The sequence below is a fragment of the Equus przewalskii genome, chromosome 20 (assembly GCF_037783145.1).
Source record: "Equus przewalskii isolate Varuska chromosome 20, EquPr2, whole genome shotgun sequence".
Classification (NCBI taxonomy): Eukaryota; Metazoa; Chordata; class Mammalia; order Perissodactyla; family Equidae; genus Equus; species Equus przewalskii.
Genome location: NC_091850.1, coordinates 55488821 through 55507580, shown reverse-complemented (window position 1 = coordinate 55507580; position 18760 = coordinate 55488821). Strand labels below are relative to the sequence as shown.

Below are 18760 nucleotides of genomic sequence, written 5' to 3'. Positions count from 1 at the left end.
CATGGGAAGCCGGGCTCTGAAGTCTGTGTTCTGACCACTGAGGGTGCTGCTCATTACTGATGCACTGAGACATCTCTTAGCGCATCCCAGATCACAACCCAGGAGCAGGTGTCTCACCCCAGGGTATGGGTTTAGGCCCAGGGTCAGCCTGGAAAAGGAGACAGGCTGGGAGCTTGAGTGTTACCTGTGCCCAGTAGACTATTCTGTTACTACAGTGAGAAAAGAGCCCTGTGAGAACCAGGGGCATTTTGGGAATCACCCATCGCTCTGTCCTAAATGCCATTAACCAGGTTTAACCGAGTTTTATAATATTTCTCGTGCTTTTCTAAGCAATCAGCATTGAAAATACACCCTATTAGGCTGAACCACAGAACCACTGCCAAAATGCATCCTTAGTTCTGTGGCTCGTGCTCAGGGTTGGAGTGGCATCTTGTGAAGCAAGATGAGCCCGTGTGAGGCCACAGCAGTCCAGGATGGCAAAGCCACAGCCACATGCCCGAGACACAGCAGCTGGCAGGCCGCCCTGTGCGGGCCACCCCGCCAGGTGCTGGAAAGCTAACATTTCAAAACGAATGGCTCCCAGTGTTCATTAGGCATTGGTGCAGGTGTTTACCTATGCCACACTTTTTCCCATAAAAGGATTTAAGGCAGCTAATTACCTACTCATTTTTTTAAGTGTTAAAATGTGAAGACTGAACTTTTCCTTTAGAAATATGACCCACCTAATCTTTATTTTTTTATGAATATAACTTCAGAGAACAAGAAAATCGTTTCTGAAAGATGAACACAATATGTAATTTTTTAGACAAAAGCTGAAAGACAGAAAATTGTAGGACTAAAGGCAGTCATGGGATTCTGAAGCAAGTGTTTTCTTTGTGAAGCAGTGGAATGAATGTTCATTTCTTCAGAGACTGAAAGAAAGTGAAGGTATTGAAAGCAGCCAGTCACAGACGGGTCAGGAGGGGGTCTGCGGGGAACTCTCAGCCGAGGCTGCTTTTCCTGGAGTTTCTGTATTGCCCTGTCTTCTGCCCCAGATGCTGCCTCCTTGGGCATAACCCGGCTCACCGCACACAGTACTTCTCTGTCAAAGGCATCCACTCGGGAACAAGTGGCTCACAGGTAAGTGGCTCCGCTCCTCCGTTGTCGTGATCTTCCCTGCACCATAAAAGCAAATGGTATGAGCCAAAACAGTTTACTCTGAGGCAAATATTGCAATAAAGTTTCCAATTTATACTGAGTCGAGGTGTACCGAAAATATCAGCACTGTATATTGACCAACTTTTTAACATGGTTGTGTGTTTTTCCATACGCATTTTTAGGATCAAAGAAACACAAATTATGTTTATTTATGAGTACAATATAGTCAAGCTCATTTTGAAAAGTTTTAGAGAAACATTTATCATCTTAGCAAAATCCCTAAAGCATTTTCTATAGCATGGGAAATGTCCATTTATCAACGAAGATTTATCAAGAACGTAAATTAATGGCTTCTCTTTGGTGACACCTGAGTCTCCAGCGAAATGCGTTTTTAGAATTTAAAGCTGCACAGCACATGCTGAACTTATCCTAAACATGATCGTGATTCTGCTTGAAATGCTGTTCACGCTCTCGCTCATTTCTCCCAAAAGCTGTCTTGAGACGTCGGCAGGGGCCAGGCGCATCTCACCCTCAGCGGTCCTCACTTTAACTGCCCGCACCTGAAATTCTCTTTGGCAGAACTTCCTTGGGCTATGGGAGCCCCTGCCCAAATGATGGGAGCCAGAAAGGCGTCAGAACGTCCACCCCTCCCTCCAGGGCAGCCCTCGACCAGGGGCCAGCTGAGGCGAGGAGAGAAGCTGGGCCCCCGTTTCTGAGTTGGGAGTAAGTTGGCAGCACAACTTACACGCCAGGGCCCCTGTGGGGTCAGGCTGAGTCTGGGACTTTCTCTGAAGCATGTCCTTGCCCCGCTTCTTCCCTTTCCCTTTCTGCTCCCCCATGCACCTGGAAATCATTCCTTAATAATCACTGTGTGTGAGACCCTGTCTCAGAGTATCTTTTTGGGAAAACTGACCTAAAACCCAGGCAGGATGGTGATGTTAGAAATTCCAAATAAATACTTCTCACCATGGTAGAAAGTGGAAACCTTGTTTTCCTCTGACTTGACACATTCTTAAGAATATAAGTTATAAAGTAAATTGAAAAATCTTAATGTTTTCAATCTTCTTTATCAATTTTGGGTGCAATATGCAATGCTTTGTCAACAGAATCACCCATGGTCAGACTAGAGAAGTGCATTATCTGGACTGCCGTGTCTGGGAGCCTTTGGGGAAGTGAGGTAGTTGGGACGCAGGGCTGGAAAGATGCCGTTGGCCGGCTCCTGATGTATACACTATGTATGCACATGGTTTAGAGACTTACGAAGATTACCGAGCGGGAAAAAATTGGCTCAGTCAACCCAAGCATGCCCTTTCTACCTCTGCTAAGGTAAAATTGACAGATGATGTTAGCTCTGTTGATCTAAGGATGAGAAATTTAAAAAGAAAAAGAAAGAAATCCTCCAAAGTGGAAAAATTCAACCTACTTACATACGTGAAGTCATTGATCATAACTCCGTTTAGACAAGTTCCACTTCCTCCCTCTGGCTACAAGCCACCAAAGTCCTGACAAGGGGCCTCGCGATCCACCTCCATCAGATAAATTCATCTGAAGTACGCCACATGCCTCAGGTGGATGCTACCTGCATTCTAGTGCCAAAAGCAATTGAAAACTCAATGGAAAACAAAGAGCAAATGAGGAAAAACAGTGGCTGACCCTCAGTCCTGTGTTGGCAATTTGGGGCAAAGGGGTCAGTTTTCATGGTTGTTTTTCAACAGATAAAGCGAATCATATAAAAACATGGTGGTTGTTAAAACCTGGGGGCTGAGCCCCCTACCCCAGACACCCTGAGGGCACATGCTGCAGGTGAGGGGCCGAACCCAAGACTTTCCTTCTCAAGTGTAATTGGACTTGGCCTGGAGCAGAGCAAGCTTTAAGTCGTGTATGGAGGGAAGGGCAACCGTTCTCTCCTAAATCTTCTCTGTGGGCTTACAAACAGCGAGGTTTCATGGAACTACTCTGCAGAGGGACGGTAAACAGCAGCTTCCCCTAACTCTCCCACTCGTCAGTCAGTGGGGCATCTGTACTTTGTGTGGGCAGACGAATGACAATCATGACTTTGTAGAAACCCAATTAGTAATTAGTGAGCTAGAGAGTCTTATCAGATGCTTTTATCATCTTCTTGCATCACTTGACTTATTAAGCATTCCACACTTCTTGCCATAGCAAAGTAAATTATTCCCCTAAAGATAGATGCGTACAAAGGCCAAAGTGAAGATTGAGCAATTATCCATGTGATTCCTTCACTGCACACACATGCTCTCCTTGCACCCCACGGGGGGACTCCTCCATTCCTCTTGCTCCTCCAGACCCCCAGTAAATTCCAGCTGTATATTGGTGGCCTTGCCCCTATCCCCAAGCTCTAGGCATTCTCACTGGACCTTGCTCCTTAGCACTTTAAGCTCACATGCCCCAAAATCAAACCACAGTCTTCCCTCAAAGCATACCCCCTTCTGGAACTCCCCTGTTCAGTTGAAGGCATTGCTGTCTACTAAGACGTCAAACCAGAAACCAAGAGTCACTCTAGACTTCGGCCTTTCCCTCAGAGTGGCTGGGCACCCACTGTTTTCATGTGTTCCTTTCTCTAGCTAAATCTGCATGTCCTTTATAGGTAAACATAAATGTCACCTCTTGCCAAAGCTTTCTTAGATAAACAAGGTGTCTGGCTCCATATTTAGGTGAATACCAGATAGTTCAGAGGCGGACAGTGTATCACAGTCAGGAGAGGTCTGGGCAGTCTCCAAGGTCTTTCTGCTGCTTCTAAGCCAGGGCTCCAGGCTCGGCCCCTTCCTTGTGCAGACAGCCCCTCTGTATGAGCCCTTGCCATGTGCAACACACACCATCAGGTGCAATGGGGAATTGCAAGATGAAGAAACAAAAGAGGGGTGGGACTTTGTGCCTGCCCTCAGGGAGCTTCTCTAGCAGCTGGAAACATCAGAAGGACCTTTGAATCATTGTAATTTGAGAGCCGGCTTCTTGGTCTCCTCCGAGCCCCAGATTCTAAAGGTTTGGCAGGAGACCTGACCGCTGAGAATTAAGAACTGCAGAGCCGCGAGTAGCACCAGAGACGAGGAAACCATTGAAGGCGTTATTGCACTTCTTCAAGTGAGTGCAGACGGTGCCTGCAGGAGAGCGGAGGTAGTGGGAGTTGGGGCAAGCAGGACCCTTGGAACTCTCTGGGAGGTAAGAGGGAGGGAAAAGTCAGCACAACTCCAGCGTTCCAGTTTGAGCAGCTGGATCACCATTTATGACATGGAGAACACCAGGAAAGTAAGAGAGATTAGGGGGAAGATTGTGGATTCGGTACAGCATCCTGAGTTTGGAGTAATGCAGGACAGTTAAGATGGACTTCCAGCAGGAATTTACAGACCCGTATGTGGAGCTCAAGGAGGAGCGAGGCATGTGGGTTGGGCCAGAGACACAGGTACGAAAGTTCTCAGCATGCAGATGTTAATAAAGTCTCCAGGGATGGTGAGGTTTCCAGGGCAGTGTGTGGATGGGGATGAGCAGAAGGCGAGGACATCGCCCAGAGGAACACCAACATTTGAGGAAGGTGTGTCTTCTCTCTGATTTTCCGGGGTCTAGGAGACTACTTCTCCTCAGTGTACCAAGAACTCAAGCTATTCCCTTCTTTTTGTATATACTGTATACCATAGTGTATATGCAGGCTAGACATTTTCACCTGAGCTTCTAGGTGGCCCAGAAATGCTTCAGTTCCACTGGTGAGAACAGATCACCCTCAGGTGCTGGGCTTCTCTGCAGCCAAGCCACCAAATGTCCCAGTAGTCCTTTCTGTATTTGGTAATAGGCTCAAGCATGTATTTTCCAGGAGGATTCAGCCCACAGACCCTTCCCCTTCTGGCTGAGGCTGAGCCTGGTGATATGAGGCCACACTTGAGGCAGTGCTGGGGACACCTGTCTCCATGTGGACATTGCATTAGGGTTTGAACATACTAGATGGGGGCAATGAACATTTACAAATCCAGGATATAAAACAATTGAGGCTTAACAGCATCAGTGGAAGGCTTGACCACCACCTGGCATGTCAGAAGTACCATCGGTGGGGCGAACGGCACACATCAGTGTCTCATGAAACGCTCAGAAGTCACAGACGACACCACACTCAGATGACATTCAAGTGATCAAGATCCTCAAGTCGACTAGGCTGGTGACTTTGGAGAAGACTGACTGGAGTGACCATTCCTGCACAGTGTGGTCATGCCGAGCAGCATGGCATCCTCTCCTGGATGGGTGAAATAGAGACCAGACAGACAATAGAAAAACATCAGTGAAACGGAGCTGGTTTGTTTTTTTTTAAAGATAAACAAAACTGACAAAACTTTAGCTAGATTAACTAAGAAAAAAGGAGAGAAGCCTCAAACAAATAAAATCAGTAATGAAAAAGGAGGCATTAGAACTAAAACCACAGAAATGCAAAGGATCATAAGAGATGACGATGATCATTTATACAACAAATTCAACAACCTAGAAGAAACAGATAAATTCCTAGACACGTACAACCTACCAAGACCAGCATCACCCTGATACCAAAGCCAGACAATGACACTATGAGAAAAGAAAATTTTAGCCCAATATTCCTGATGAAAACAGATGCAAAAGTCCTCAACAAAACACTAGCAAACCAAATTCAACAGCACTTTAAAAGGCTCATACACTCTGCTCCTGTGATATTTATCCCTGGGATGCAAAGATGTTTCAACATGAGCAAATCAATCAGTGTGATACCCCACATTATCAAAATGAAGGCTGAAAATCACAGGATCATCTCAATAGAGGCAGAAAAAGCATGTGACAAAATTCAACATCCTTTCATGATAAAAACTCAACAAATTACATATAGAAGAAATATGCCATAACACAATAAATGCCATTTATGACAAGCCCACAGCAAATATCACTCCCAATAGTAAAAAGGTAAAAGCTTTTTCTCTAAGATCAGGAATGGGACAAAGGTGCACACTCTCACAACTTTTATTCAACATCATACTAGGAGTCCTAGCGAGAGCAATTAGGCAAGAAAAAGAAATAAAAGGCTTTCAAATCAGAAGTCGTCTCTGTTTGCAGGTGACATAATCTTATATACAGTCCTGTGTCGCTTAACGACGAGATACTTTCTGAGAAATGTGTTGTTAGGTGATTTTGTCATTGTGCGAACTTCATAGAGTGCACTTACACAAACCCACATGGTGGAGCCTACTACACCCCTCGGCTGTATGGTCCTCATCCCACGGGCCCGCAGTCCTATATACAGTCCATCACTGACTGAAACATTGTCAGGTGGCACGTAACTGTATAGAAAATCCTAAAGACTCCACCAAAAATCTGTTAGAACTAACACATTCAGTAAAGTTGCAGGATATAAAATCAGTGTACAAAAATAAATAGCATTTCTATATACTGAAAAAAACCATCTGAAAGAGAAACTAATTAAACAATCTCATTTACAATATCCTCAAAAACAACAAAATACTTAGGAATAAATTTAAGCAAGGAGGTGAAAGACTTGTACACTGAAAAGCCTAAGACATTGCTGAAAGAAACTGAAGAAGACACACGGAAATGGACAGATATCTGGTGTTCACGGATTGGAAGAATTAATACTGTTAAAATGTTCAGATTACCCAAAGCAATACGCAGACTCAATGCAATCCTTATCAAAATTTCAGGGGGTGTTTTTGCAGAAATAGTAAAAATAATCCTAAAATTTGTACGGAACCATAAAAGACCCCAAATGGCCAAAGCAATCTGGAGAGAGAAGATGAGAGCTGGAGGCATCACGCTTCCTGATTTCAAACTATGTTACAAAGATACAGGAATCCAAACAGTCTGACACTGACATAAAGACAGGCACATAGACCAAAAGACTAGACTAGAGAGCCCAGAGACGAACCCTCACGCATCCAGTCCCCTAGTCTTTGACAAGGGTGTGAGAACACACAGTGCAGAAAGGACAGTGTCTTCAGTAAATAGCGATGGGAAAATTCTGAAAGGAAAGACAAGTCCTTCATCAAGGTCAGGAGGGTCTTGACTGCTCAGTCCCTGCTTGATTCTCTAAATGCTTTGTCTTGCCCACCAGGCCCCTCTCGCCGCGGAGCCCTGCTGTCTGATGGCTGTTCCCTTCCTCTGACCCCGCAGCTCCTTCAAATATCAGCTCCAGCCCACCTGTCAGAAAGGCCTCCCCTGGCCCCCAGACTTGCCAGTTCCTTGCATTCTAGGGCTTCAGGGAGCTTGTGCTTCTCCACGGCCACACTGGTTGTGGCTGCAATTTTAAATATGTCTGTGTGATGATCTGATCAACGCCTGTGTCTCCTCCCCACTGTACATCCACGAGGACAGGGAGTACTCATGTCCCAGCACCCCTCCGAATCCTCAGGGTCCAGAACAGTGGCTGGCACACAAGGGGGTGACCACAAGAACACGCTGGAAGAACTCGGAGACACCCAATCAGACGAGACTCCCAACGCAAGAACCTTCGGAGACTCAGAGCAAGACTGGGTCTCTCCTTGAGCTCAGAAGTTTCTGGTTCCTCAGTTTCACTCTCTTACAAACAAAGGATTAGCTGAGAGTTTAACCTCATTACTCAGGGATTCTCGCCATTAACCTGGAGGCAAGCATGGAAATGCTTTAATTAAGAAGGTAGATTGTTTAAAATGACATAGAATAGAGAAAAGAACAGCCTGAAGATTTTAAGAATTTAAGTGATTTGAATAAACAGCAGCAACAGCAAATATTGCCCCAAAATAATATACAAATTTTGATACGGAAAAATGCAAATATATAAAAAGGGGGGAAATTAAACAAAAGACACAAGAAAGGGGGAAAACAGTTATGAGAAAGAAGGTAAGAGAACAACTCTTGAAGGTATGGTTAATCAACGACCAGGGACGTGTCTGCAATGCAGATTCAAACCCTCTGTACTTAAGGCTTTGCTGGCCATCCGGGCTCAGCTACCCTTCCCGTGGATTACTCACACTCAAAAGGCAACTTTCATTTCCTCACATTTGTCCCTCCTAATAAATAGTCTGTCCCATTTGAAAATTATCGACCAAAACTCCTCAATAACTCAATTTGGTTTATTTGTATCCATCAGAGTAGATTTGGAAAACAAATTTATTAATAATCATACCTAAGAGATACATCATTACACTTCAGAATGCTATAAATGTGACCCATTTTTCTCATGTATCAAGAGATCAGCACATTAACCTGGTAATTAGGAAGCTTGGTGTCCCATCATTTCTGGGGACCATGGTCTGTGGCGGAGACCACATCTTCACTTATATACAGGACCCCCACAACAAGTATTTGCACAGGCACTTCACTGAATGTTGGGGAGTACGCAGTTTTCAGTGCTAATTCGCAGAATTCAGAGACCCAATAGAAGGCTTCTCATCTCACCTGGGATTGCAGGTAAACTGCCTTCCCTGTGAGCACACACAATGCTCCTTCTTTAGAAATGCAGAGTGACCCAAATCCAAATGGGTTTCCAGCGTTAGTGAGATGTAATTGGCATATAACGCTGAGTAAGCTTAAATTGCACAATATGATGATTTGATATATGTACATACTGCAAAATGATTACCACAATAAGCTTAGTTAATAATCCTTCACCTCGTATAGTTTTATTTATGTATATACATATTTGTGGTGAGAATTTTTTAAATCTACACTCTTAGCAACTTTGAAATATACAATACAGTATTGCTAACTATAGTCACCATGCTGTGCATTAGAGCCCCAGAACTTATTCATCTCATACTTGGAAGTTTGTACTCTTCAGTCACCTTCGTCCATTTCCCCCACCCTCGCCCCTTCCCCTGGCAACCATCAATCTGTTTCTATGAGTTTGGGGTTTTTTTTTAGATCCACATATAAGTGAGATCATATGGTATTTGTCTTTCTCTGTCTGACTTATTTCACTTAGCATAATGCCCCCAAGGTCCATCCGTGTTGTCACAAATGGCAGGATTTCCTTCTTTTCTGTGGTAGAATAATATTCCATTATATATATACATATATACACCACATGTCCTGGATCCATTCATCCATCCATGGACACTTAGGTTGTTTCATATTTTTGACTGCTGTGAATAATGCTGCAATGCAAGTAGGGTACAGATGTCTTCTTGAGATGGTGATTTTCTTTCCTCTGGATATATACCCAGAAATTTAAATTTCCCCGAAGCTCAAATTTTAAAAATTTTGATTATGATGTTTACTCATCTAATATACTTTGAGCTTTGATCTTCACTTTAGGAGGTTTTATGTTTTCATTTTACCCTTACTCCTTTGAATATTTCTAAATTTCCGTCATCTCCCTTCACACTTTTTCTCCGGGAGAACATCATTGGTCATCACAACAAAAGACACACATATTTCCAGTCCCACTGTCACAGAGCGCTTAATTCTCAATGAGTCAATATGTGAGCTTCCAGCACTCCTTAAAGAGCTGGGAATTTTATTCAGCAATGAGCCTGACATAACTCTTCTCCCTCCCTCTGTGGGAGGGAATTCTGTGGGCTGCGCAGTCTCTACAGAGAAGGCTGTGATAAGGCAGCGCTACTCAAGTCTACACTGTGCTTGAAAGTTACAAACCCATCAAGTTAGAGAGAATTGAGCTTATTCATGTCCCCAAAGGCATCAATGCTAGCGTTTAGATTACCTTTTGCAAGCCTAAAAAAGCAGTTCCACTTGTAATTATCTTCTCATAAGATGTAATCATAAATGACACCATAGCTCTGAAATAAACCAGAGGAAACTAGAGTATTTTATGTGAAATTTAACATTCTACTGCACTCTTTTTCACAATGTACAAGCTCAAATAATATGTCAGAGATTAACTCGACCATTCTTTAATTCCGATTCTGCACAGCAGATTTCACGTTATTTAAAAGGCTTTATATAAAAGTCATTCGAACGTGAATAATTGAAATTATTTTTAATGATTGTCCCATTAGAGACCCAACTTACACAGATCTCATACTGACCTAGTTTTTTTCTTTCTTTCGTCAGCTTATTTTACTGGTGAATTTAAACAGATTCCTCTCTAATTAGATATGTACTTTTCAAACACTATTGGAAAATAGCTACCTTTAACATTTGTTCTTCAAATCTGTCATCCTCACGTTGTCTCAGGACACAGTGACTGCCTGTTATGTTTATACATGGATTTTCTCCACAAATCCCTGTCAATTATGCTGCCAGGAAGCTCTTGATGTCTTCTAACCTTTCATTGTGAAGAATGTACATTTAATTACCGGGGAAATGACTATGATGTAATAGGTCAAGACACACACGGCTGCTGCCTCGGAGGAGCTCTGCAGAGGAGCTCCATGACCAAGGAGGGCCAAGAAAGTTCACCGGAGGAAGCCTGAATATGCCAGCCTCTTATTCCACCCAGCGGGGATGAGCACCTGGTTCATTAATAAAACCAACTCAATTATAAAGGATGCAAACTTGCCTTAAACATTTAAAAACATAAATATTTATTCAATCACTCTTCTTGATGTAGAGTCAAAGACTTGTCTTTAGATAAGAATTTTCTCATAGGTGGGAATCGGCCTCTATGATTTCTAGTTTGTTTTTGTAGCCTGGTGATTCACGACGATATTTGCAGAGCAATGCAAGTGTCGTGACAAGGTAGAATTTTTTTGGATTTTGTAGAGTTCTATATCAGAACGTTTAATTCTGTATTTACAAAGTCTTTGCAAAGCACACAACAAGTTTCATATAAAAAAACCCCTCTCATGTTTACTTATATAAATATTTTGTATTATATCTATATTGCTGTTGACTGTTCCTCAATATTTAATTGAACTGTGTAATTTAATAGCAGGGATAACTGGTGTGATAGGAGCTGGGGAAATCACAGCTGGTTCTTGGTGAAGGTGAAATTCAATCTATGGGCAGCAGGGAGGTCCAAGCGCAGCCCTGGCACCAACAGGTGCGTATTCGGGAGCGATGGAGAGCCAGTCAGCTGGAGAGCCGCTGACAAAAAACCAGGAAATTCCTCAGTTAGGACCCTGTGTGGATTTGGCTGGTAAGCATATGCTTTCACCAAATTACTGCTCCAGATCAGCAAAGCCAGGGCACTTCCATGCCCCCCAGGTGGAACCCCCCATGTGACTGTCAGAATACAAATCAGATTCTAGCCACACTTCCCTGCTGTGAATCCTGCTTGGCATCAGGCCTTAAGCACGCAAACCCCAAAGCTCCATGACGAAGTTGTAAGCAGAGCCCCGCTTGCTCAGTGGCGTGCCCACCAGGCTCATTGCTATGGACATTGGTGCAGGTTCAGCTTCAGCATCACAAGAACAAGAAGCTTGCAGAGAGGGCGGGCATGTCTCTGGACATGGTCACGGCCGCTCCTGCCTGGCCATTTCTTTTCGCCTCTGCAAGCTCCTCTTGAGTAGAGTCGGCTCCACCTGCAGGGCCTGAAAATGGTGGAACGAATAGCCAGAATGGGAGCCTTTGAATTATCTTGGATTTCGTGTATTTGACCTCTAATTCTTATTAGGTACGAGCTAATAGAAATAGTTGCAAATTGTGAAGAGCACAGATCACATGGTCTCATTGGAGGGTGCGGTGTGGCCCCAGCACCGACTCTTCTGGCAGGAGAATGGAGGGAGAGTGGAGTTCCCATGTGGGGCAATGAAGTGGACTCAAGTGGTCCTTACAGAAATGGAAGGGGTAATTTCCAGTGGTCTCAGGGAACAAGAAGTGCGGTAAGGGGACGTCCCTCCTCCTTGGTTGCCGGGACTGTTAATTTGCTCCATTAGCCACTGTACATGCTCAGAAGGGAAACTGAGTCTCTTGCCTGAACTGTTTTATTTACTTAAGACACTGCAGTGGATCAGAACTTATAAAATAAATATCACAGTACCACAGAAGTATACTAAGAACTTCTAAAGTATTACTATAAAATACTCTTTGTGGGGGAACTACAGATTTGCAGACTCGGTGGCAAAGAAGAAACAGCTCTCGCTCTGATGGCAATCGGAAAACGGGATCCTAACAGAGGCGCCCATGCCCAGCCGTCATCACAGACACTGCACAGGAGTGTTGATGTGCTTGCTGAACTAGGATGGAAAACTTTGGGAAACTAGAGCTCACCACAAGGCTTAGAAAGTTCGCCTTCTCCTCCTTTCCCCCGTGCCCGTATCTGCTCCAGTCCCCCGTGTGCCAGCGAGAAGGAGATGCACTCTTAGAAGGTGGCCTGGCCTCAGGAAGCATGCAGGGCCCTTTACCTGTGTGATCTGCCTTAGCCCCCAGGCCCCCAGCATAGTCAGTGCTGTCACGATTCCCCTGCACAGAGAAGCAAAATCATGCCAGGAGACAAACGTGTGCTGGTGCGTTTTTAACGGCCTGCTGTCCCAGAAGCAGAAGCTGTGATTTATAGCCTTTGCCTATTTCTATGGTGTAAATTTTCCCACCCTGGCCAATTTCAAGCTACTGGTGTGACATCACCTGTTACCGAGTATGAAGTTGGGCAGTGATGGGTACGGCGAGCTCCAGCCACCACTGAGAGAGATTAAGGAACTAATCGATCCAAGGGCCGTGGACTTGAAAAAGCTGAGTCAGCAGTCACCCAGGCAGCTTTGTCCTCCACCATTTAGACACGCACAGCATTATTTTCTGGGTTAGAGCCTTGAAAATATGCAAAAGCCAAAGAGGGTAATTGGGCCCTCAGAAGTCCACCAGTTAGCCCTTCATGCACTTAAGGTTTTGTTGGGTATTTTTTTCCTGAAAATAATAACATAGCTCCCTGTTGGGGGCTTAGGGACCCCAGCACATGGTGGGAGTTAGCATCCAAGCCACGGGCTCTGCTTTCTCTCCAGGTGCTATTTTTAGTTCCCAGATGTTAGAGGTTTCCTCCTTCCACAGCCCACTCTCTCCATCCCTGGCAGTTTGTTGATCCCTATCCCCGGGCGTCACTGTCGTCTCTTCTCCAGATCCACGGGTGACTTGTCCTTGTTTAACTTCTCTGGAGCCAGGTTTGTAACGACCTTACTTCTCCAGAAGACCCCTTTTCTGGGACTTCCAACCGCCTGGCTGCATGTCTTGCAGTGAACATTTGGACAAAAACCCTGCGAAGCCACCAACGTGCGACTTTCAGCAAACCTTGACTGACAGTGACACACCATGCCTGCAGAAGGACGAGCAGTTCCCGACTGCGGGTAATCGCTCTGTGCTAACAGTGGGACTGGCAAAGCTGTGTAGGTCAGACATGTGCCTGCCTAGGAACAAAAGTGGCAGGGGACTGCCAGGTGGTTCCACATTGCAGCTCTCCTCCCCAACCTTTTGAAGGTAAAGGGATTCTCTGCAACATGCAAGCTGCTCCAGCTCTCCGTGATAAGGGAGGGGACCCCGGCTGTCCATGCAGGCTCTGATTTATTTCCATGGAGCAGAGAGAGTCGAGAGTCAGAGGGCTGGAAACATGGACATGGTCGTGTCTGTGTTTGTAAAGTCACTTAAAATTGTTTGTGTTCTCTGTTCCCACGTAAGCATCTTCAACAAGAGGAATCAAAATGCTCCTAGTTATTCCTATCACAGCTGGATAGTTCCCTCAGCCTGGGTTTCTCCTTCTGTAACATGAGCTCGCCACACTCTGTTAACGGTGAAGCTACCCAGAAGAGTGCAGGCACTAAAACAATAAAGAAGCCAGTTCTTCTCGACTCCTCTCCCTCCCAACTAGTGACATACAGAAGTGTCCCAAGGTGGTGAGCCAACACTGTGAACAGTGACAGAGACTGCATGCTGGGAACGACATGGGCTGCCACTGAGGAAGGACTATGGTCTATATTTTCGGTGCTGGGCAACTTCCCTGCCTGCTCACTACTGGGAGCTCTGGGCATTTTAAGAACATGGCTGATTAGAAGCACACAGAAGCCTGGCTGGAAGAACACAGGTGCTGGGTCAGACGCCTGAGTTTCAGCCCCAGACCTGCCACTCTCTCGCTGTGGGTCCTGGGCCGAAGCTTTCACTTCTCTGAGCTTAAGTTAAGAATGGAGATATGAACCAGTAGGGCCAGGCTGAAGAGTCAGTGGAGGAAACAGGGCGACGGGGACTTGGCAAAGAGAAGATCCAAGAGGCTTACATTGCCGTCCTCAAAGGGAGAAGAGCGAGGAGTCGCATCAGGGCTCTGTGCCTCACATCCCAGGAATCTACCTACGGGCGGATCCCAGATGGAGGAAGACACCTGTAAAAGCGGCCCCGGCTTGCCCTGAAAGGGGCTGCCCACTGAGTTTGAGTCTGCTCTTATAAGACACATGCCAGTGGAGGGAGGATAACTTTCCTTCAAAGATGCTGTAAGGGTTGAGACAGACGTCCCTCAGGCACCACTTAGACTATGATTATCACTATTCCAATGGCTTCAGAAGCCCAGCTTTCTAATTCAGATGTGCTTTTGAAGTTGCATGTACAATAGGGCAACCCACACATTCCTTTGTATCTGTGTGTACGAGTTCAAATAAATGCTGCAAAGTGTAAGTGTAGGAGACTCACCCCGGCATTAGGTAGACTTCACTCTAAAAATCATTCTGCAGGAGGGATATTCATCTTAAATTTCCATCCAGGGATGTTAGACATTGACTAATTCTCCCTTCATTTTTCGTAAATGGATAGGATGCCACCTTATACAATAAACCGTATCCTGTGACAGAACCGTGTAAAACGTCCTCGCTCAAGTGATCCCAGCTTACATAAACCAGAGATGGTTTTCCCAGCCACCTCAAGTTTAAATTGACTGCTTTGTTTAGCACTAAATAAAACACAGCTTTGTTAACTATCTCCTCATCCTCCCGTCCGGGGAGACCCAACTGATTGTTTCTTAAAGCCATGAATAGACAAAGTAAAAATCCATAGCTACATTAGTTGCAGGTTACTGGTCAATAAGTGTTCATTAAATAGTATATTGGTTCTGTTCAGTCTACGGTGTCATTTGTTTTCTATTTTTATTAGCTTTGATCATACAATAAGGCTTCTTTTTTTCCTTAGAACAGTAAATCTGCATCAATACAAGTAAATCTCTGCCTAACACGAGGCGTTGCATCTTTATTAGCGTCGGGAGCAGTCCTGCATACAAACTCTCTCACCTGCCCTTGCTGCAGCCCCAGTGCGTGGCATGTCTCAGCAGCAGCAGAGAGAACAGCATCACATTGAGAAGGGAGATAAAGGAGCCAGTCATGCTACATCCAGCTGAGACTCAGATCCACCATTTGACGATGGCCATTGCACTCCTGGATCCCTCTCGCATCCTCTCCGTTCCTAGCACAACCCTGAGGGGTGGTGGGTGTCTGGAGGCTGCTGTTGACCTCTGGTCCCACACGCTCCCACGTGGGTTCTCTGTTCCATGGGCCGGCATGAGGAACACGGGGCACCTTCTGGCCTAGGATCCCCTATGACATCACCCAGCATTTTGCAGGGTCTGCATTTCTGTGTCTGTAAAATGAGGCCGTGGATACTTGCGGGATTGTGGTTCAGCATGGCCAGGAGGCTTAAACGAAATCGTGAACACAAAACCACCACCAATTTGTACTCAATTACTGTTCGACCTTGGGTCTCTATTGTGCATACTTCAATTACTTTTTAAATGAGGTACTGTCACTACTGCCATATTTAAAGATAAAGTTTTTTTAAGGAAAAAAAATTTCCCTACTATAACGCTTAAACATCAAGGGGGAAAAATAAACATTTAATTCTGAACTTTCTGTCAAAGAATGAACATATCATTAGATATCTCTCTGAGAAACCTAATCCTTAAATATATTCATTCAAAAGGTGGAGTTCCTCCCTGAAGTGGAGAAGGAGGGTCTTTGATCGTTGGCATCTGAGAACAATCTATCCTTCGTTTGTTCAAGAAATACATATGTGGTTGTTTTTATTTTTTTATTGTTGATTTAGTGCAAGTTCCTGATGTTCTTTTGGAAAAAACAACTTTAAATTTCACTCATTCGGGGAGCCTGTTAGAGCACATGAAGAGTCAGATCAATAGAATGCAGACATGTTTACTTTGTGACGGAGGGGGGGGGATGGGGGGTGAGAGACCCACCCCCCTGCACCCCTCGAGGAGCTCCAGGCACCTGGAACTCGGGAAGCCGCACGACCTGTGAGTTGCCGAACGCCCCTCTCATGGGACTAACTCGGCCCCAGGCCCGGACATAAAGGAGTTGGTTATGATGCCTACTCGTGTCATATGCTCTGAACTTTTGCCTCCACTCTTCAGAAGTCTGCTCATTTCATCTTTGAAAATTTTGTAATTTCCATTTGCCTCCTTCACCCTTTTCCACGACAGCCTCTCAGTATTTGAGAGAAAAACATGACTCTAAGGTTTTCCAGCTCACGGGACAGGTGATGGAGCAACTACGTTCACGCAGCTCACTCAGGGGACAGGGAAAGCACTGGGCGCTCGGGCCAGAGGAAGAGAGTGTTTGCAGCTCGTCTCCAGGCCATTCCAGGGCGGTTAACGTACACCGAGACATGCATCATGCCTGCTTTGGCAATTGTGCCTTTCTTAGTTTTGTTCCTGCGATGTTAAATTACAAGATAACTTGGAAATCCTAGAAAAAGGAGAAAGATCCATTTCCTAAAATAACCCCTCTGACTTGGAAGTTTTGATCAGCTCCTGACTTGGAGCGAAATTATTTGTGCACAGGAGGAAACGTGGTACTCATTAGCTTGAATATCCTGGACACATGGCTAACAGTCAGCAGGAAAAAGAAAATCTCAGAAAACGGTGGGAGCCAGCTGGAGTTATTGCACGGTGTGATAACCGGGCTTATTTACCACAAGGGGAGCAGTGAGTGCGGCCCCATTAGCACAGGCTGCTGTCCTGGGATGATGTCATAACTGGCCTTCGGGGGTATTCGGCCACATTTAGCTACTCTCTAAAAATTCAGTTCTGATCTTAAATCAGCCTTTGCTCAGGTCTGGCAAAATATAGGTTTTAATTCTTAAAAAGAAAAAATAGACGTTCAGAAACTCAAAGTACTCCTTGTGGAGCCTCCCACTGGCATGACCTCAACAGAGGCGGTGCTTTGTAATCCTAGTGACACCAATGTGACCCTTTCCAACTGGAGAAACACTCTATAAAAATGCGAGCAGGGGTGTGAGAAGAACAAAGGAGAAGCAGTAAATTAGGGAGCAATAATCAACTCCAGGAGCTTCTGTGTCCAGCCTGAGAGAAGAAACGGAGCAGTCAGCGAGCCACGAGGACGGATCACTTCTCCGTCTGATGCACCGGGAAAAGACCCAAGGCGCCCTTCTGCTGCCCTGTGCTTGAACTTGTTCCACAGGTGGCAGGAGCCAGAGCACCCACCTGCAGCGCTTGCCAGGTGCCACTCCCTCCCTGGGCGAGGGCACGTCCTCCCTGTGACCCTGTCAAATCACCTCACAGAGGCAGCGCTGTCCCTATATTCACAGGGGGAAACCGAGCCTTGGGTTCTCCCAACAGGAGGCACCTACAAGTGCCGAGTGTCACCCTAAGGATTTACGTGGCATGTTTTAACTACAGATCTTCACAACCACCCTGCACATTCAGTTTCTAGATTCACAGGCAGTAAGTCAGGGCATCAGCGAGGTTGGCCCCAGCCAGCCCACCTGCATGTCCAGCTGTTGGGCTCCAGAGAGCCCAGGGTGGCCCTGGGGACCTGTGCCTCAGTATAGGAGCAGGGTATGTTGGGTGGAGTCCTCCACCAGTACCACTCCTCACCCTCAAGCATCACCCCCTGGTCCCGTTCACCTGTGCCCCGCCCCCATGGGCTCCAGGATACCCATCACCCCTAACATCAACGCTAGGCCTGGCCTCCAAGCCCCCCAGGATCCTCCCCACTCTGCCTTCCTAATATGTCCTTACCCAGCCTCATAGAGCAGCCAGCACGGGAACCCTCAGCCGTGGGTTCTTGGGCACCATGCTGCACCCTCTGCTGGAACACCCACCCACCACTGCCTAGTGCTGAGACCTTCCAGCAAACTCAACTGAAAATCCGTACTCTCCATGAGCCGCGCTCCTGCAAGCTGCCCCTGCCCTCAGCTGGGCGGACACACCCTCCGCAGCCCCACCAACGCTCCCTTCCATCTTAGGTAGCCTCCTGCCCGACACATTGTGAGCTCTGTGTGTGCAAGGCTGGTGCATGATGCGTGGCATGTCTTCCACGTGGGCACTCAGCAAAGATCCGCTTAGTTGTTAATAACACCTTAATTCATGGGGCCAAGGTTTTCTGTATTGTATCCCAAGGAGCATGTGCTCCTCGCTTCCAGAGGAACGAAGCCCGTGCTCCATTAATGCAGCGTTCTCTGATGCTCCAAGTTTGGGAATGTTGAGATGAACGAGGTCAAACTGGCTTCCTAATGGATAGGCGTGTTAGCGCTTGTCACATACGACTGTGTGTTGTGCATCTCCATGGGGCAGGGACACAGCAAACCCCCACCCATAATGGACCACAGAGCCTTCTTCTGAGGAAAACTCAACAGAATGGGAACCCTGCTATGAAATTCACCTTTGTAAAAGAGTGTCTCACATGTTAGCCTATCTAACTTACTCCTCATGCCGACAGAGCTGCGAGTTGGGACAACTTCTGTTTACAGGCAAAGACCTTCCTGTTACGAC

At 45.9% G+C, this 18760-nt stretch overlaps 1 long non-coding RNA gene across 1 annotated transcript; it reads right to left on the bottom strand.

The window, feature by feature from the left end:
* Nucleotides 1-3230: 3230 nt before the first annotated feature.
* On the bottom strand, nucleotides 3231-10406 carry LOC139077979 (uncharacterized). Its single transcript, XR_011530652.1, has 3 exons — nucleotides 10246-10406; nucleotides 9818-9893; nucleotides 3231-5377 (listed from the first exon to the last, which is right to left on the bottom strand). It is a non-coding gene; the product is annotated as an uncharacterized lncRNA (long non-coding RNA).
* Between the last annotated feature and the right edge of the window lie 8354 nt (nucleotides 10407-18760).